At 36.2% G+C, this 15,018-nt stretch overlaps 1 pseudogene; it reads right to left on the bottom strand.

Moving 5' to 3' along the window:
* Positions 1 to 1,847: 1,847 nt before the first annotated feature.
* LOC144229389 (RNA transcription, translation and transport factor protein-like) lies at positions 1,848 to 14,788 on the bottom strand (annotated as a pseudogene).
* Positions 14,789 to 15,018: the final 230 nt, after the last annotated feature.

The following is a 15,018-nucleotide window of genomic DNA, read 5'->3' as shown; positions in this document are numbered from 1 at the left end:
GCAAAGGCAAATGGCTAGGAGGTGATAACATCCAGAATCTTCTATCTAAACTTACCCTATGTCTAAGTCATCCATTACTTGTCTGGCTCTTACATCACTTTACTGTGAAATGGCTATTTTTTTTTTGTAATGTAGCCTCAACTCCAATCTCTTTGTAACAGCTCATCAGGTATATGTATCGTTCTACTTATTCTGGCCTATATGAGATGCTGTACAGTTTTGTGTAAGGCTGAAACTTAGGAGAGTTTTCTCTAAAAATACCTATAGTTGTCACCTAGAGTGTCTCATCCACAGTTCCCCAGAGTTAGAGTTGCAATAAAAGACTTTTAGCAGGAATTTATAAGTACCATAAACTGTGAAATAATGATTTATTCTATTACTTTCTGTGTTATAGGTACACTGTCTCTTCCATGCTACAACAACCTAGGATTTGGTTTATAATTATGTTTAGTACATGCTGATTATTAATTATAAATCAAAATAATTAGTAAGTCAGATTTCAAAGTGTAGCTTTAAAAATGCCTTAGGGGGCGCCTGGGTGGCTCAGTTGGTTAAATGACCGACTTCGGCTCAGGTCATGACCTCACAGTTTGTGGGTTCGAGCCCCGCATCGGGCTCTGTGCTGACAGCTAGCTCAGAGCCTACAGCCTGTTTCAAATTCTGTGTCTCCCTCTCTGACCCTCCCCTGCTCACGCTGTCTCTCTTTCTCTCAGAAATAAATAAAAACGTTTTAAAAATAAATAAAAACACCTTAGTATAAGTTGTGCAATATATATGTATATATTAGCTCCAATCTGTTCTTCAGGACAATTACTTAATATTTGAAGCTCTTTAATCAGTTATGCATTTTCCAGGGTGACCTACTAAAAGTCTTCAATTTGGACTAAATAGTCTTAAATTGACTTTTTCTTAATTACTAAATGACATTAAAAATAATTTTCTGTGGAGAAATTTCTGGTAGACAAGGTATGTGGATTGTTTATGAAGATTCTATAGACACTTTGCCAAAAAAATCCAAATAATTCCCTGTGTCCGAGAGTGGAGCTCTTAGCTTTGAGCTCAAAGTTGATACCGTAGAGATAATTCCTCCCTGATAAGACCAGGAGATTTGCTAAACTTGCCATTACAGTGTTGTTGCACCACCTGGAAGGACTATTCACAGGACTTTTCAGTGTTCTGTAATTAAGAAAACTGAGATTTCACCTGCTTTACCAAAAGAGTATGTAGAACTTCTGTGCATACACATTTGCATACGTGTGTATACCTTCTCGCCGATAAATGTCTCCGTGTGCAACAAAATTCAGGCTGATAAATAAATCTCATTAAAATGTACCATATGATAGTGAATTTGTGTTGATAGAGAAATATAATCATAAGAAGTCACCAATCTCCACCATAAAGTACCCAGCTGTTGTGAAAATGATATTGGATTAGTTCGGATCCTGACAGTAGCAGCTACAATAGGTAGCAAGTGATAAATAGGGACAAAATATTATTGACATCCATGACATGTTGTAAGGATTAATTGTGATAATCTATGTAAAGGGCTCAGAACAGTGTCTGCTTCTTAGAAAGCCTCTATAGATGCAACATTGTATAATTACATTCTTTTATTTATATATGCTATATTATGTGTATATGTATATACCCTACTATTTTGTAACATATTTTTTCCACTTTCCTGAACTTTATTTTAAAAAAAAGGCAATGGTGGTAAATGTCTAGAACAAGGTCAATTTTCTAAGATTCTTCTTTTGAATATGTAACATTTGATTTCCAAACACATGCCAGAGCGTACAGGCTTCCCAGTTATGCTAAGTAGGTGAGAAGCTGAAATCCTAAAATGTTCATCTTCCAACTTTTCCCAATCTATGACCTGTCTTTGGATCAGCAATAATTGTCTGAACAGCTACTATGGCTTCATTAATTTTTGTCTGTAGCACCCTGACCTCTTCCAAATGGAACAATCACAGATTTTTGAGCAGCTTCATTAAGGACTGCATCTCCTCTGTCAAAAACAAGAATGTGTTTGTCTAAAACAACAGGCAAGTCTTATTTTCTTTGATTTGTTTTAGCAACCGCATCCTGTGTCAGGTACTCCTAGATGGAAATGTGAATTGCCTTAAGTATTACCAGGTAATCATCATGGCAGTGAATCTGAAGGTTAGCCAAAGCCATTACACCAGGCTTAAAATTGGGATTATTTACATCCGAATTGATCAATAGCTCTGCATTTTTACCTAAACTGTCAGCATTTTTTATATTAACAGGCACTAAGTCCTTGTATTTTCAGCGTTGTCTCCACATTCAAGTCTAACAGCTAAACCAAGAAGCCTGTCAATTACTTCCTGTTGATCTTGAATCTTGAAAAGATAGTTAACATCTCTGCAATACTTTTAAAGAACTTGGGCCAGGGGTGCCTAGGTGCCTCAGTTGATTAAGCATTGGACTTTTTTTTTTTTTAATGTTTTATTTATTTCTAGGAGAGAGAGAGAGACAGTGTGAGAAGGGGAGGGTCAGAGAGAGAGGGAGTCACAGACTGAAACAGGCTCCAGGCTCTGAGCTGGCAGTCAGCACAGAGCCCGACGCGGAGCTCGAACCCACGAACTGCGAGATCATGACCTAAGCGAAAGTCGGACGCTTAACCAACTAAGCCACCTGGGTGCCCCAAGCATTGGACTTTTGATTTTGGCTCAGGGTTTGTGAGTTCCAGCCCCACATTGTGCTCTGTACTGACAGCATGAAGCCTGCTTGGGATTCTCCCTCTCCCTTTGTGTCCCTCCTTTTTTCATGTGCATATGCGATCCCTCACTCACACAGTCTCTTTCTCTCAAAATACGTGAATAAACGTAAAAAAAAAAAAAAAGAACTTGAGCCAGTCACTGCTGCTGTGGATGTTTCTTAAATTACCTCTGTTTTTACTCTTGTAGTGTATGATATTCTGGTCTTCAAGAGAGTAAATTTTCTAAATTTACAGTTGAAACCATCAGGGTTGTGGTAATTGAGGGTAATGAACTTGGATCAGATCCTGGTCCCTGCTCTGGTCTCCTAGGCTCTGGCTGGAAGAAGAGAGGCCAGGAGAAGTGAGTCGTGCAGGCACTGGCAATGAACCAAGAGCTATTTTGTAATATTAAGAAAAAAAAAATTTAGTGTGTATTTTATTTTTGAGAGAGACAGAGCACAAGCAGTGGTGGGGGGCGGTCAGGGAGAGAGAGGGAGACACAGAATCTGAAGCAGGCTTCAGGCTCTGAGCTGTCAGCACAGAGCTTGACACGTGTCCACCAACCTCTAGAACATGACCTGAGCTGAAGTCAGACGCTTAACCAACTGAAGCACCCAGGCACCCCTATTTTGTAACATTTAAAACATATTTCCAAAATGGTTCCTTTAGTCCCTTTTTGATGACTACATATTGATGTTGTAGTATTAGTATACACTGTGTAGTTCAGCTGCTTCCTGTCATTTTTCTTCCCTTTTAACAATAAATTAAATGCATTTATGAACCTCTCTATGCATTAACTATTTTGAGTTCTATTGAGTTACAAGCATATAATAAAATGCACAGGGAAATGTTTTTCTGACTATTGCCATATAGTCCTTTGTTGCTTTTTGAAAAGTTTATGCAACTTTACAATATCAATAGTACTATATCTACTCTTCAATTTTATTACAGCTTTTTGCAGTGGGTACTATAATTATTGCTAGTGTTTTTTTATTTTAATATTGTTAACTTGAGGTTGTTTTGATAAACAATTCTTTGATAAGATTAATGGTGACTATATCCTTAGTGTGTGTACTGTTTGCCTTTATTCATTTTTAAATGATCTCTGTACATTCGTTAAATTTTAAAAATATAGCACTAAATATAAAAGTATATATTTAGTGCTTAGTTACTAGTTGGTTACAAGAGTAAAAAAACAGTTTAATTTGGCATTTTTATTTATAACACTAGTGACTCTATTAAGATGAGTGGCACATCATTACAAGATGGTTCCACATTTGATAGATGCCTGAGATACAGAGAAGAAAACTCTCCAGAACCTATGTAGGGTTTCCGTGATGTTCTTTGTCTAGAGTTGCCTTATTGACTATGCTCTAAACGACTGATGAGGTGAAAAAGGCAAAAGTATGGAAAATTCAGACTTGAAAGGAAAATACCAAGGAACAAAATAAGCTGCAATTCAATCAAAATTACATTTTAAAAGACAGCCAGACTATAATTCTCCTGAAATACATACAACAAATAGCATAGATATTCACCTTAAAGCTTAATCACTTGTGCTATTTATAAGAAAATATACATCAAGGGACCAGGTAAGTAAGAGTGAGTTATATGCAAAGAAGCAGAGAAAGGGATTATGGCATAAAAAATAAATGAAGATAAATCTTGAATTATTAATCTTTTGGAACTTCTCAGTTGTTTCCCAAGGCAGATGATTGTCGTAGTCATTAGACATTAGTACCAGAGTTGACAAATAGTATATTTAAGTCAGGAGTCTCCCTACCCATTTGACTTCTCAATGGTATAATTTAATTTTGTGATAATCAAGATGCCTCTCTCTGGAAATGCTAAAGTGATGAAAGAATGTTATGAAGGAGTGTAAATTCATACAAATACATCTCCTATCTGACTGACACAACACACACACTACAATCTACAGTTAGGCTCCTCCACTGAAGCTGAAACTAACACACCTTCCTTGGGTCTGTGGTATAGGGTCTCTCTGTACTATTTTTGTCCTTTATTTAAAATGAATAATGGCTTTTTTTTTTTTTTACCCCTGGGTATATCAAATTAGATCCCCTTTTCAAATGGTGGATAGCGAGTAAGGATATTTATGACTACGAGTAAATGAGTTTTATAGATAAAGGAATGCTTTTCAATATTCTGTGACTTAGGACAATTTCTGAGGCAGAAGGGGGGATGATGGGATTGATGTTCTACTATCTTATCACACACAATATTTTACTACACTGTCATTAGACATATCCAAATCCAAATCACAACTACATTATGCTTGGTTATATATTTCCTCAGTTTTTGTGGATCTCGTGTTTAATTCCCCACATAATAAAATATAATAAAATACAACTTGGTATTATTGAAAGGATTAAAATTAGTTCTCTCATGGAAATCTTCCAATAAAATGACTGGTTCAAAGAGGAAAACGAACCCCTAAAATTCAAATCTCCTTCCTCTTCATGTATATTCTGAAATATATAGGTGGTGATAGTGAAGTGTGCCTCCTGTGTATTCTGACAGTTGCTTTCTGTGATTGAATAGTCCAGAAAAATGTGAACTATTTTCCTTAGTATAAAACTCAGTTTGGGGTATTTTTTTACACTAACCACCTATTCATCAATTCTTGAATTCCCTGATTCTCTGACACTTAGTATCCAACAATTCTATTCAGTTCAATTCTGACACTAAGTACCCAGAGTTAGAGTCAGACCCTATATGTCAAAAGGTTCAGTCCCATACGACTGCTCTCACTTCAAGATACTGGCTACAAATGCTACAAAACTTCTCTGCTGACTACAAATTGAAGGTTCCTATAACCCCTTCCCTTGTTCCATAATTTACTAGAAAGACTCATAGAACACAATGAAACACACATTTATTGCTTTATTACAAAGGATACAAGTTAGGAATAGTAATATGGAAGTGATGGTATTCAGGACAATGTAGCAGGGGATGCAGGTATCTTCTATGCCCTCTCCAGGTATGCCACTCTTCCAGCGTCTTGATGTGTTCACCACTCAGAAGGTCTCTGAACCCTGTTGTTATTATTAATTTTTTAAAGGGGGTTTCATTACTTAACCGTGCTTGATAGAATCATTGGTGACCGATGATTAACAAAACTTCCAAAACCTAATTCCTCTCTTCTCTCTGGAGGTCAGAGGAAGGGCTGAAAGACCCAACTCTTTAGTCATGCCTTCATCTTTCTTGAGAGCAGCCCCCATCCTGAAACTGTTTAAGGGCGCCACCTATCTGAGGCCCACCTCATTAGAACAAAAAGTCTCCTATCCTCCAATCACTTGAAAAATTTCAATGGTTTTAGGGGTTGTGTGCTACAAACCGGAGATGAAGACCAAGTATCTTTCTACAACACTGCATGTAATATGTTCAGACAGGAACATGCAGATCTGCCATATCCCTATATAGATGAAAGGGCAGAGGGTCAGAGAAGGGAGCAAAGCCTGAGTTCCAATTCTCCTGTTGCCAGGGTGTATACATATATATCCTCTTGAGAACCTTTTTTCTCTATGTGTGCACAGTTGCTAATATTCTTACTATTTGTGATCCACGTGTTACTGTCCTGGATATTTCATTTTCCTTTACCATTTACCTTTAATTCAGCTTGATTATGGAAATACATTTATATTTCCCTAGCCTGTTAATCCTCTTAAATAATTGGTGGATAATTAATTCCAGTGATATATTAGTTAGCTATAATTTAACTACAATTAAATATACTTTAAAAACAAAGATCAAACCCAGAAGGTAATTTCCTTATTAGGTAGCATTAAATACAAATGAATTCTTCCTTTTCTCCTGTTCAATTTAATAAAAATCTTCATTTTACTTTGGCATTTGTGTCTTTCCATTTCCATGTTTTGAAAGGTTAGAAATAGCAATATTTCCCTGCTCAATATTTGCCATGAATATTTGCTATGAAGGCTATTCACTGTTTAAAATCCAGTAAACAGAACCAAAACATTCACAAATTTCTATCTAGTATTTATTAAATCTCTGGTTTTGAATGATGCAGCAAGATTTAACAAGATTGTTTAACAATAAAAACTATAGGGCAGAGTCTCTATGGGTTAACATGATATTAAATATATTAAATATATTTTTTAAAGGTCACAGTAGTTCAGTTTACTAGGAAATTATTTGAAACCAGAAACCACTGGTTGATACACTAAACTTTAAAGAAAACATTTGTGTGTCTGTGTGATGTAATCAGATAATAGCTCATAGTCAATATTAGGAAAGACAGTGGAAAGAAAAACAAGGTTGTGATGTTGAGACGCTTGTGAATAAGTTTAGTATTTTAGGGGTTTTTTTTCCTCTTAGATGATGATCTATGTTTATTTAAGAATATAAATAAAACTCTTAAAAATTATAGCCAACTATAATAAATATACTTTTTATTATATGGCATATATATTATAGGCCAAATTAAGCATATTTTGGAATATTCAAACAAAATAGCTTTTGATATTTTCACAAAATCAAGAAAATTGTGTGAAAGTGTATATACTTGTATGTGTTATATATACATACAGTTATATGTTCATAAGATGTAATAAGTGGGAAAGATTCATACATGTGTATACATTTAGGCCTTAACTACCTAAATGGCATGACTCTTCATGCAATTATTTTGTTTTGTTTCACTTATTCTATTTTTCCATAAAGGATTTGTTGATATAGATGTGCTATACCTGCTCTGACCAATACAGTATTGTTGGTTACTTGGAGTTTGTAGTTTGTTAGGAAATGAGAGTTGGGTAGGGAGGTTATACCATATGTTAATTTAATCAGGATTTATATATTTTAGTCATAATTATCTGGTAGGAACATTTGATTATTGGTAAATCTGAAGTGAATAATTAAGTACCTGGAAATTCTGGAACTTTCCGGCCTATAGAAGAACTTGAAAGTTTTATATAATTGTGAGATGACCAAAATAAATATGGTGATTTTTACTTACAATGTATTTAATTCCCTACAGTATACCTACTCTATCGGTACATTATGTAATATATATTCCAGAGATTATCTTAGGTATTTACAGTCACATGAATTGATTCTGAAGATTATATTCCAGGGAAATATTTCAAATATCATAAAGATTCTGTATCTTTCTTGGTAAACTATAAAAGAGATCAAGCCTTGTAGATGTGAACTGAATATGTCNGCCAAGGTGGAATCTTTTTTTTTTTTTAGATTTATAATTTATATCTACTATGTTCAAAGAAAGGCATGTGTAAGGCAAATAAAAAGTTGTACAGTGGATCTTAGGATATATATTGTAAGTGTAGACAGGTCAGGTTAAGAAAGATTTTAAAGAACATTGTGCTTGTCCTGTAGGCAACATAAACAAATGATGATTTTTTTTTTTTTTTTTTTTTAAGAAAGATCATTCTGTGGCCTGAATGACTGTCAAAAGAGTATATCTGTTGGGATTCTATTAAAGTGGTGTATAACTTTCCAAGCAATTTTTACTGCTCAACTGTGTCTTGTTGAATCCTTTTACTCTGCTCCTTAAAAATATTCCAGGAAGAGCCTATACTTATATCTTTACTTTATTGTATTAAAATCCAAAACTCCAATCTCATAGCAAATTTAAAGTTCTCTTTCTAACTCTTCTCTATTGCTATTGGGCTTTGACGATTTTACTTTTTTTTCCTTCTTTTAGATTGAGAGAGAGAGTGAGAGAGAGCACATGAGCAAGGGAGAGGGGGAGAGGCAGAAATATTAATCTGGCTCCATTTTTAGGACGGAGCCTGATGAAGGGCTCAATCCCACAATCCTGGGATTATGACCCGAGCAGAAATTAAGAGTTAGATGCTCAACCAAGTAAGCTACCCAGGCATCCCAGGGGATTTTACATCTTATTTATTTTTTTCTCAGTAAAGTCTCCATTTATGTTTTCTAGGTAAACTCTCCACCCAACTCAAATTCATGACACCCCCTGATCAAGAGTCACATGCTCTACTGACTGAAGTGCCCCAGGCTTTGGGGACTTTAAAGAGTGAGTGTACTTTTATTCTTTATTTCATGCCTACCACTACCTTGGTTTGTAAGTGTGTTTAGGGCCTGAGTCTGAGGCAGTGTCTCCCCTCCTTTGGACTAGATTTTCCTTGTTTGGGGAAGAAAGAATAGGGAAAAGAGAAGATATGTTATACAACTTATCACATGCTTGTGATGGGCTGCAGAACAATTGCTGTGGTCCTTCTCAGATCTGTTCTAATGTGATTATCTCAGCAGAGATGATGACATTGCTTTTCCTCTTGAAAGTAGCATTTGGACCTGCCCTGGTTCCTGGCATCATTTATGACCCATTTCAAGAATAGTAGTTGCCTTTATTACTATCCTTACCAAAACTGCAATTCCAAGTGAGGTGTTGATTTTATATTCTTACTTTTCTCTTAATCTTAAACTTTTTTGCTTCCTCATGTGGGGCTATGAAAATAGATCCTTAATCTCCATGAATGATACTTTTTTAGTACCCTTTTATGTTACTTTGTAAAGTTGAGGGGACCACCAAAAATGTAGAAAAGATTTTTTGGTCATGAAATTTGATCTGGGCACAGGTCAAGGACACTGACAACTTTTGTTGTTCTTTCCTCTCCACTTCTCTTAAAAACACCCATAAAGCATAAGCAGTGGAGTTTGGTTGACCATAGAATGACAGTTTGTTTTTAAGTAAATCCAGAGGAAAATGTGTAATGCAAAATGTTCATTGATCTCTTTATAATGTGGTTTCTTATGGACACTTTATTTTCTTTTTTTAAAAAAAAATTAAAAAAAAATTAATATATTTCTGAGAGAGAGAGAGACAGCATGACGGGGGGAGGGTCAGAGAGAGAGGGAGACACAGAATCTGACACAGGCTCCAGGCTCTGAGCTAGCTGTCAGCACAAAGCCCAACGCGGGGCTCGAACCCACAAACAGAGAGATCATAACCTGAGCCCAAGTTGGACACTCAACCGACTGAGCCACGCAGGCACCCCCAGATACTTTATTTTCACTTGTTTGTGTTTGCTGGGGTAATGAAAATTCTTTCTCATTGTCTTAATGTTCTAGCTACAGAAACAAGCTTTTGGAAGGGGGTAAAAACAACTTCTGCAAAATGACTTTATGAGAAGGATATTGGGACCTCACAGAATTAACATAAAGGCTGGAGAAAAATTAAAGCAAAATCAACTTCAGAAAGCTAGGAAGCAGAAATTATAGAAATGGCTTCCATAAAAGAAATTGTCTGGCTATGGTATTATAGCTGAATATAAAGGGGTCTAAATATTTTTTTCATCTTTACATGTTTCTGTTTCAAGATTTAATTCCAGGAAGTGAATATGTGATTAAGCAGGCTTAGATTAAAAAATATATATTGGCCTAAGGAACATGAAACAATGTGATCTAATACATTCTTATTCTATTCAATTTGAAAAAAAGCATAAAATCTCTTGCTGTCTGGGATCATGTGAACCACAATGGAGGATTTATGTAATTGTACACTGTTTTAAAGAATATTTATTTCACTGTTTTCACTGTTGCCGCAGTGAAATAAGTTAGTTTTTTAAAAAGCTTTGTATGTTTCACTGATTCTTTTTCATGCTCTGTCATTGTGGTGGTGAGGATTTAAATAATCTATTACTCTTACTAACTCATGTATGACTTTCCAGTAGCCATTGCCATGTATAAATTATGATTATTTTCACTAGGTTTGCATGGCCAACTGTAGCAGAATTTTCTAGACATGACAAATTACAGTGCTAATGAGGCCATGAGTTGGAATTAGGTTCATTGTAGAAAATAATTTCTCCAATTATTATTATTTATCATCCTCACATTTTGGATTTTTTCTATCAGGTTCACAATGAGAACATAGAGTTATTCTTTCAACAAAATAAGATAAGGATTATGCTAGGGGCACCTGGGTTGCTGATTCAGTAAAGCATCTGATGCTTGATTTTGGCTCAGGTCATGATCTCAAAATTCTTGAGATCCAGCCCCAAGTTGAGCTCTGTGCTGACATTGCAGAGTCTGCTTTCGATTCTCTCTCTCTCCTTCTCTCTGCCCCTCCCCTGTTCGTGCTCTCTCTTTCTCAAAATAAATAAACAAAACTTTATATTTATATGCCAAGATCAAATAGACAAAATTTCTAAACAAAAACCTCTATGCTCATCAGCATTCCTGCAGCAAATTACTTCATATCCATAATATATTCTCAGTGTGGAATGTGCAAGTCAGAATTAGAATCTATTTGTGGTTTCACAGAGGACTAACAGCCTCTCATTCAAAAGTGGTTGATCCTTGAGGTACCTGCATGGCTCGGTTGGTTGAAGTTCAGGTCATGATCTTGCAGTTTGTGAGTTGGAGCCCCACCTTGGGCTCTGTGCTAAAGGCTCAGAGCCTGGAGCCTGCTTTGGATTCTGTGCCTCCCTATCTCTCTGCTCCTCCCACACTCACACTCTGTCTCTCTCTCAAAAATAAATAAACATTTAAAGAATTTAAGTGATTAATCCTTAAAAATTCAGTTATCTTCTAAAAGTCAAATAATGCATTCATTTAGATGAAAGATTTTTACTTGCTAGTGTAATCTTTGACTGTGGTACAATTTCTAATATCACAGTCGGATTCATTATTTTTTTAAATAAATGATAAGTCTGTGAACATAGTATGTGGAACTGAAAATTCTGTCTGATGAAGTTGCATCCAGGAGTGAAATAGAAAACTGGATGCCAATTTATTTATTTTTTAAAGAATAATGAATTTTATTCCTTGTATTACTCATGTTAGCTTGTTTAGCACATTTTTTTAAAAAGTAATAATAATAATAGTATTAATAGCAGCTATCTCTTTGAGTGCTTTTGAACCATTATATCAGGGTAATCAGTGTACAGATGCCAATGCAAGTTCAGAAGATGTATTGTTGCCAATGTTACCATTCCACAGATGAATCACACAGAGGGACTAAGAAAACAGTTTTCTCAGGTTTAGAGAGCAAGTACATAAGAGATAGCACCCAGGTTTGTCTGGATAGGGAGCTGTTATGAGGCTATATTATATAAAAATGGCCTCATCAATGGGATCAGAAGTACTCAAAGGCAATTAGCTATAGTTTGTTTAATTCTCTTCTTCCTAGAGTAGATATGTCACTAGGAGATGGAATAACCTGAAGTTCTTTTTTTTTTTAATGTTTTATTTATTTCTGAAAGAGAGAGAGAGAGAGAGAGAGAACGAGCAAGCATGACGGGGGAGGGTCAGAGAGAGAGGGAGACACAGAATCTGAAACAGGCTCCCGGCTATGAGCTAGCTGTCAGCACAGAGCCCGACGCGGGGCTTCAACCCATGAACTGTGAGATCATGACCTGAGCCAGAGTCGGACGCTTAACCAACTGAGCCACCCAGGCGCCCCCGGAATAACCTGAATTTCTAATGCTCAGATGTATATTTTGCAGTATCAGTATGACACTAGTCACATTTCTTTCAATGATTCATGTTTGTCATTCTTTGATGGGTTAGCCAAACTCCCTCATGATTATATAATGTTTTGCTTATCATATCTATATATTCAGATAGATAACAATAGAGTAGTAATGCTCTGTGAGACATCCTTCCTCTTCAAATGACTCTGGTTGTCAAATTCTTATGTATTGACCCATAAGCAATTTATTGCCCTGTCCCTCACTGGCACCTAAATCTGAAAACCTCCTCAGAGAAGGAGGGACAACTTCACTATAACTGTCTGGTTTCCCTCCCATATATGATGTTCTAAGTACACACACACACACACACACACACACATACACACACACACTATATGTATTTGTGTGTGTATATATATATTCTATAGCATTGTATATATATAGATTACATATACATATATGTCATCTGAAAGACTGATCTTAGTATATATGTTTGTCTGTTACTGATTTTAAGAAATCAATTTAAGAAATTATAACCTCCTCTAAACCTCTCAGATCTCATCTTCATAAGGTCAAAGGGAAATTTTGTCTCTTTAAAATAAAATGAATACTTTTGAAAATGGATAAAATGAGAGATACACTCACTTTTATTCATAATAGATGAATCTTCCTGAAGTGTTTAAATTACTTTTTGGGTATAAAATTTGGGAGCATAAAATAATAAAGACTTTTCAAATAATATACTAAATAGACTTGAAACATCACTCCTTACCCATAACCTTATATGAACATTCTCACTTTCTAATTACATGAACTCTTAAATTCTCAAGTTGGAATTCACAGATTTGCACTCTGGCAACTGAATATTCAATGTCTTGTCTCTTAGCTTTGCACAAACCATAGACTTTGTCCTGGACACAGTTAGTATATTTAGCATATGCATATCATTCCTGCCTCCAAAATCATACCTTCAAAGTGAAATCCCATAGAGAACTTTCTTTTGAAATCTTTATTAACACTTACTGTCCATAAGATACTTACTGTCTGCATATATTGGTCGTAACAGCAATTGTCATGTTTTGTGGTTTTGTGGGAACATTTGAATATTTAATAATTGTCACAAATGTCAGATGAAAGAAAAAATTAAATAATTTTGTTCTGAAGACCCCATTTTTATTCAATCACAAGGAAAGAATAAATGATCTCACAAGGGAAATGTAAACTTTGGTTCTTTAGATATAAAAGAGACAACTTCTGGCCAGTTCAGTCACTTTGGAAGGCAGCTATGTTCACCTGTACCACCAACACACACTAGTCACTTTGAAGTAAATTCTCAGTAAGTTCAAAATCCAAACTCCTTAACCGAGTTTTGTTTTCTTTTCCTTTCCCCTATTCTAAGTGTTCTCCCGCTCTCTTCTCCTTACCTAACTGATCCTTAGAGCACGGTAGGTTGTGTACCTTTAAAAGACTCTGGTTGCTGTCCTCTGGGTCTTAACATTCTCATGGAAAAGATCTTGCTGTGGCCTGATTCCATGTCCCTGCATGTGCCAAGCTATGTTTCATCCCACCTACCACTCAGAGCATTGTGCTGGCCTCAGTAGGGTGGAGATTCTGTTTGCTGTCACTAACCTCTGGTCCTGAGATGCTTCTGTGGCCCCTTCACATCCCACAGCATCCTCCCATCTCTTTATACTTTTCTGAAGTCATCACAAGAGAGTATTTTTGCATGTCATGAACAGATCATATCTTCATCTTCTCAGGACACAATTTTAAAATTTGAAACTCTATCAGTATTGAACATAGCAGGAAAATGCAGTATCTGGATGTTCTCTGATGGTTTCAACACATATAGCAATTTATTGGAGTCTCAAGAATATTTACCCTCTTTTAACAGAGATTAAGGTGACAAAAATATTAGATCAATTCTCACATTCAAATTTTTCCTCTCCTTCCCATGATAGTTTTCTACTTCCTCTAGTTTTTCTAATTAGTAGAAACTTCCTTTGTACCTATTCCTTGTCTTTTCTAATTATTTTTAATAGTAAAATTCTGTCATTTAAATAGCTCTTGAGGGCTATCTGCCTGGCTCAGTCAGTTAAGCATCTGACTTAGGCTCAGGTCATGATCTCTCGGTCTGTGAGTTTGAGCCAGGCGTTGGTCTCTGTGCTGACAGCTCAGAACCTAGAGCCTGCTTTGGATTCTGTGTCTCCCTCTCTCTCTCCTCTCTCTCTGCACCTCCCCAGCTTGAATTCTATCTCCTATCTCTCTCTCTCTCCTTCTCTCTCAAAAATAAATACACATTTAATTAATAAATAAACAAATAAATATATAAATAAATAAAAATAGCTCTTGATACAGAACTTTTGAAATTGAGGAAATACCTGACTCATTCAAAAATACCATAATGCTAGTGATAGAGAAAATCTGTTGTAAGATGGCTGACAAGACTAATAGGAAACACCTGTCCCTGATTAATGAGGAATGCGGAAGTAACAGGCTACAAATCATTCCCTCTCATAATGCTCTGTGCTCAGACCTCTGGAGAATGATTTTCTCTAAGCCCACCAGTGTAAAATAAACCTCCTCCCTTCCAAGATCTCCCAGTGCTGCTTGATTCTTCCATCGTGATTCAGACAAGATTCCATTGGATTTTCCTGATCAGGAAACCCAATCTCACTGGCCCAAGGCAAGGCGGTGACAGAAGGAGGAAAGGCACACCCTGCCTGAATTTCTACAGTCTCCAGCTCAGTTGCCTCGGGCCAGCCCTGCTCTGCTGTTCCCACATGACTCGAGGAGTCTTGGCAAGTGAGGACCTGGAACCAATGTCGGAAACCGGTAAGGTCTGAGTCCTAC

The sequence above is a fragment of the Crocuta crocuta genome, unplaced genomic scaffold (assembly GCF_008692635.1).
Source record: "Crocuta crocuta isolate KB4526 unplaced genomic scaffold, BGI_CrCroc_1.0 scaffold884, whole genome shotgun sequence".
NCBI lineage: Eukaryota > Metazoa > Chordata > Mammalia > Carnivora > Hyaenidae > Crocuta > Crocuta crocuta.
The sequence above is the reverse complement of the archived record's forward strand: the minus strand, read 5'-3'. Positions and strand labels throughout refer to the sequence as shown.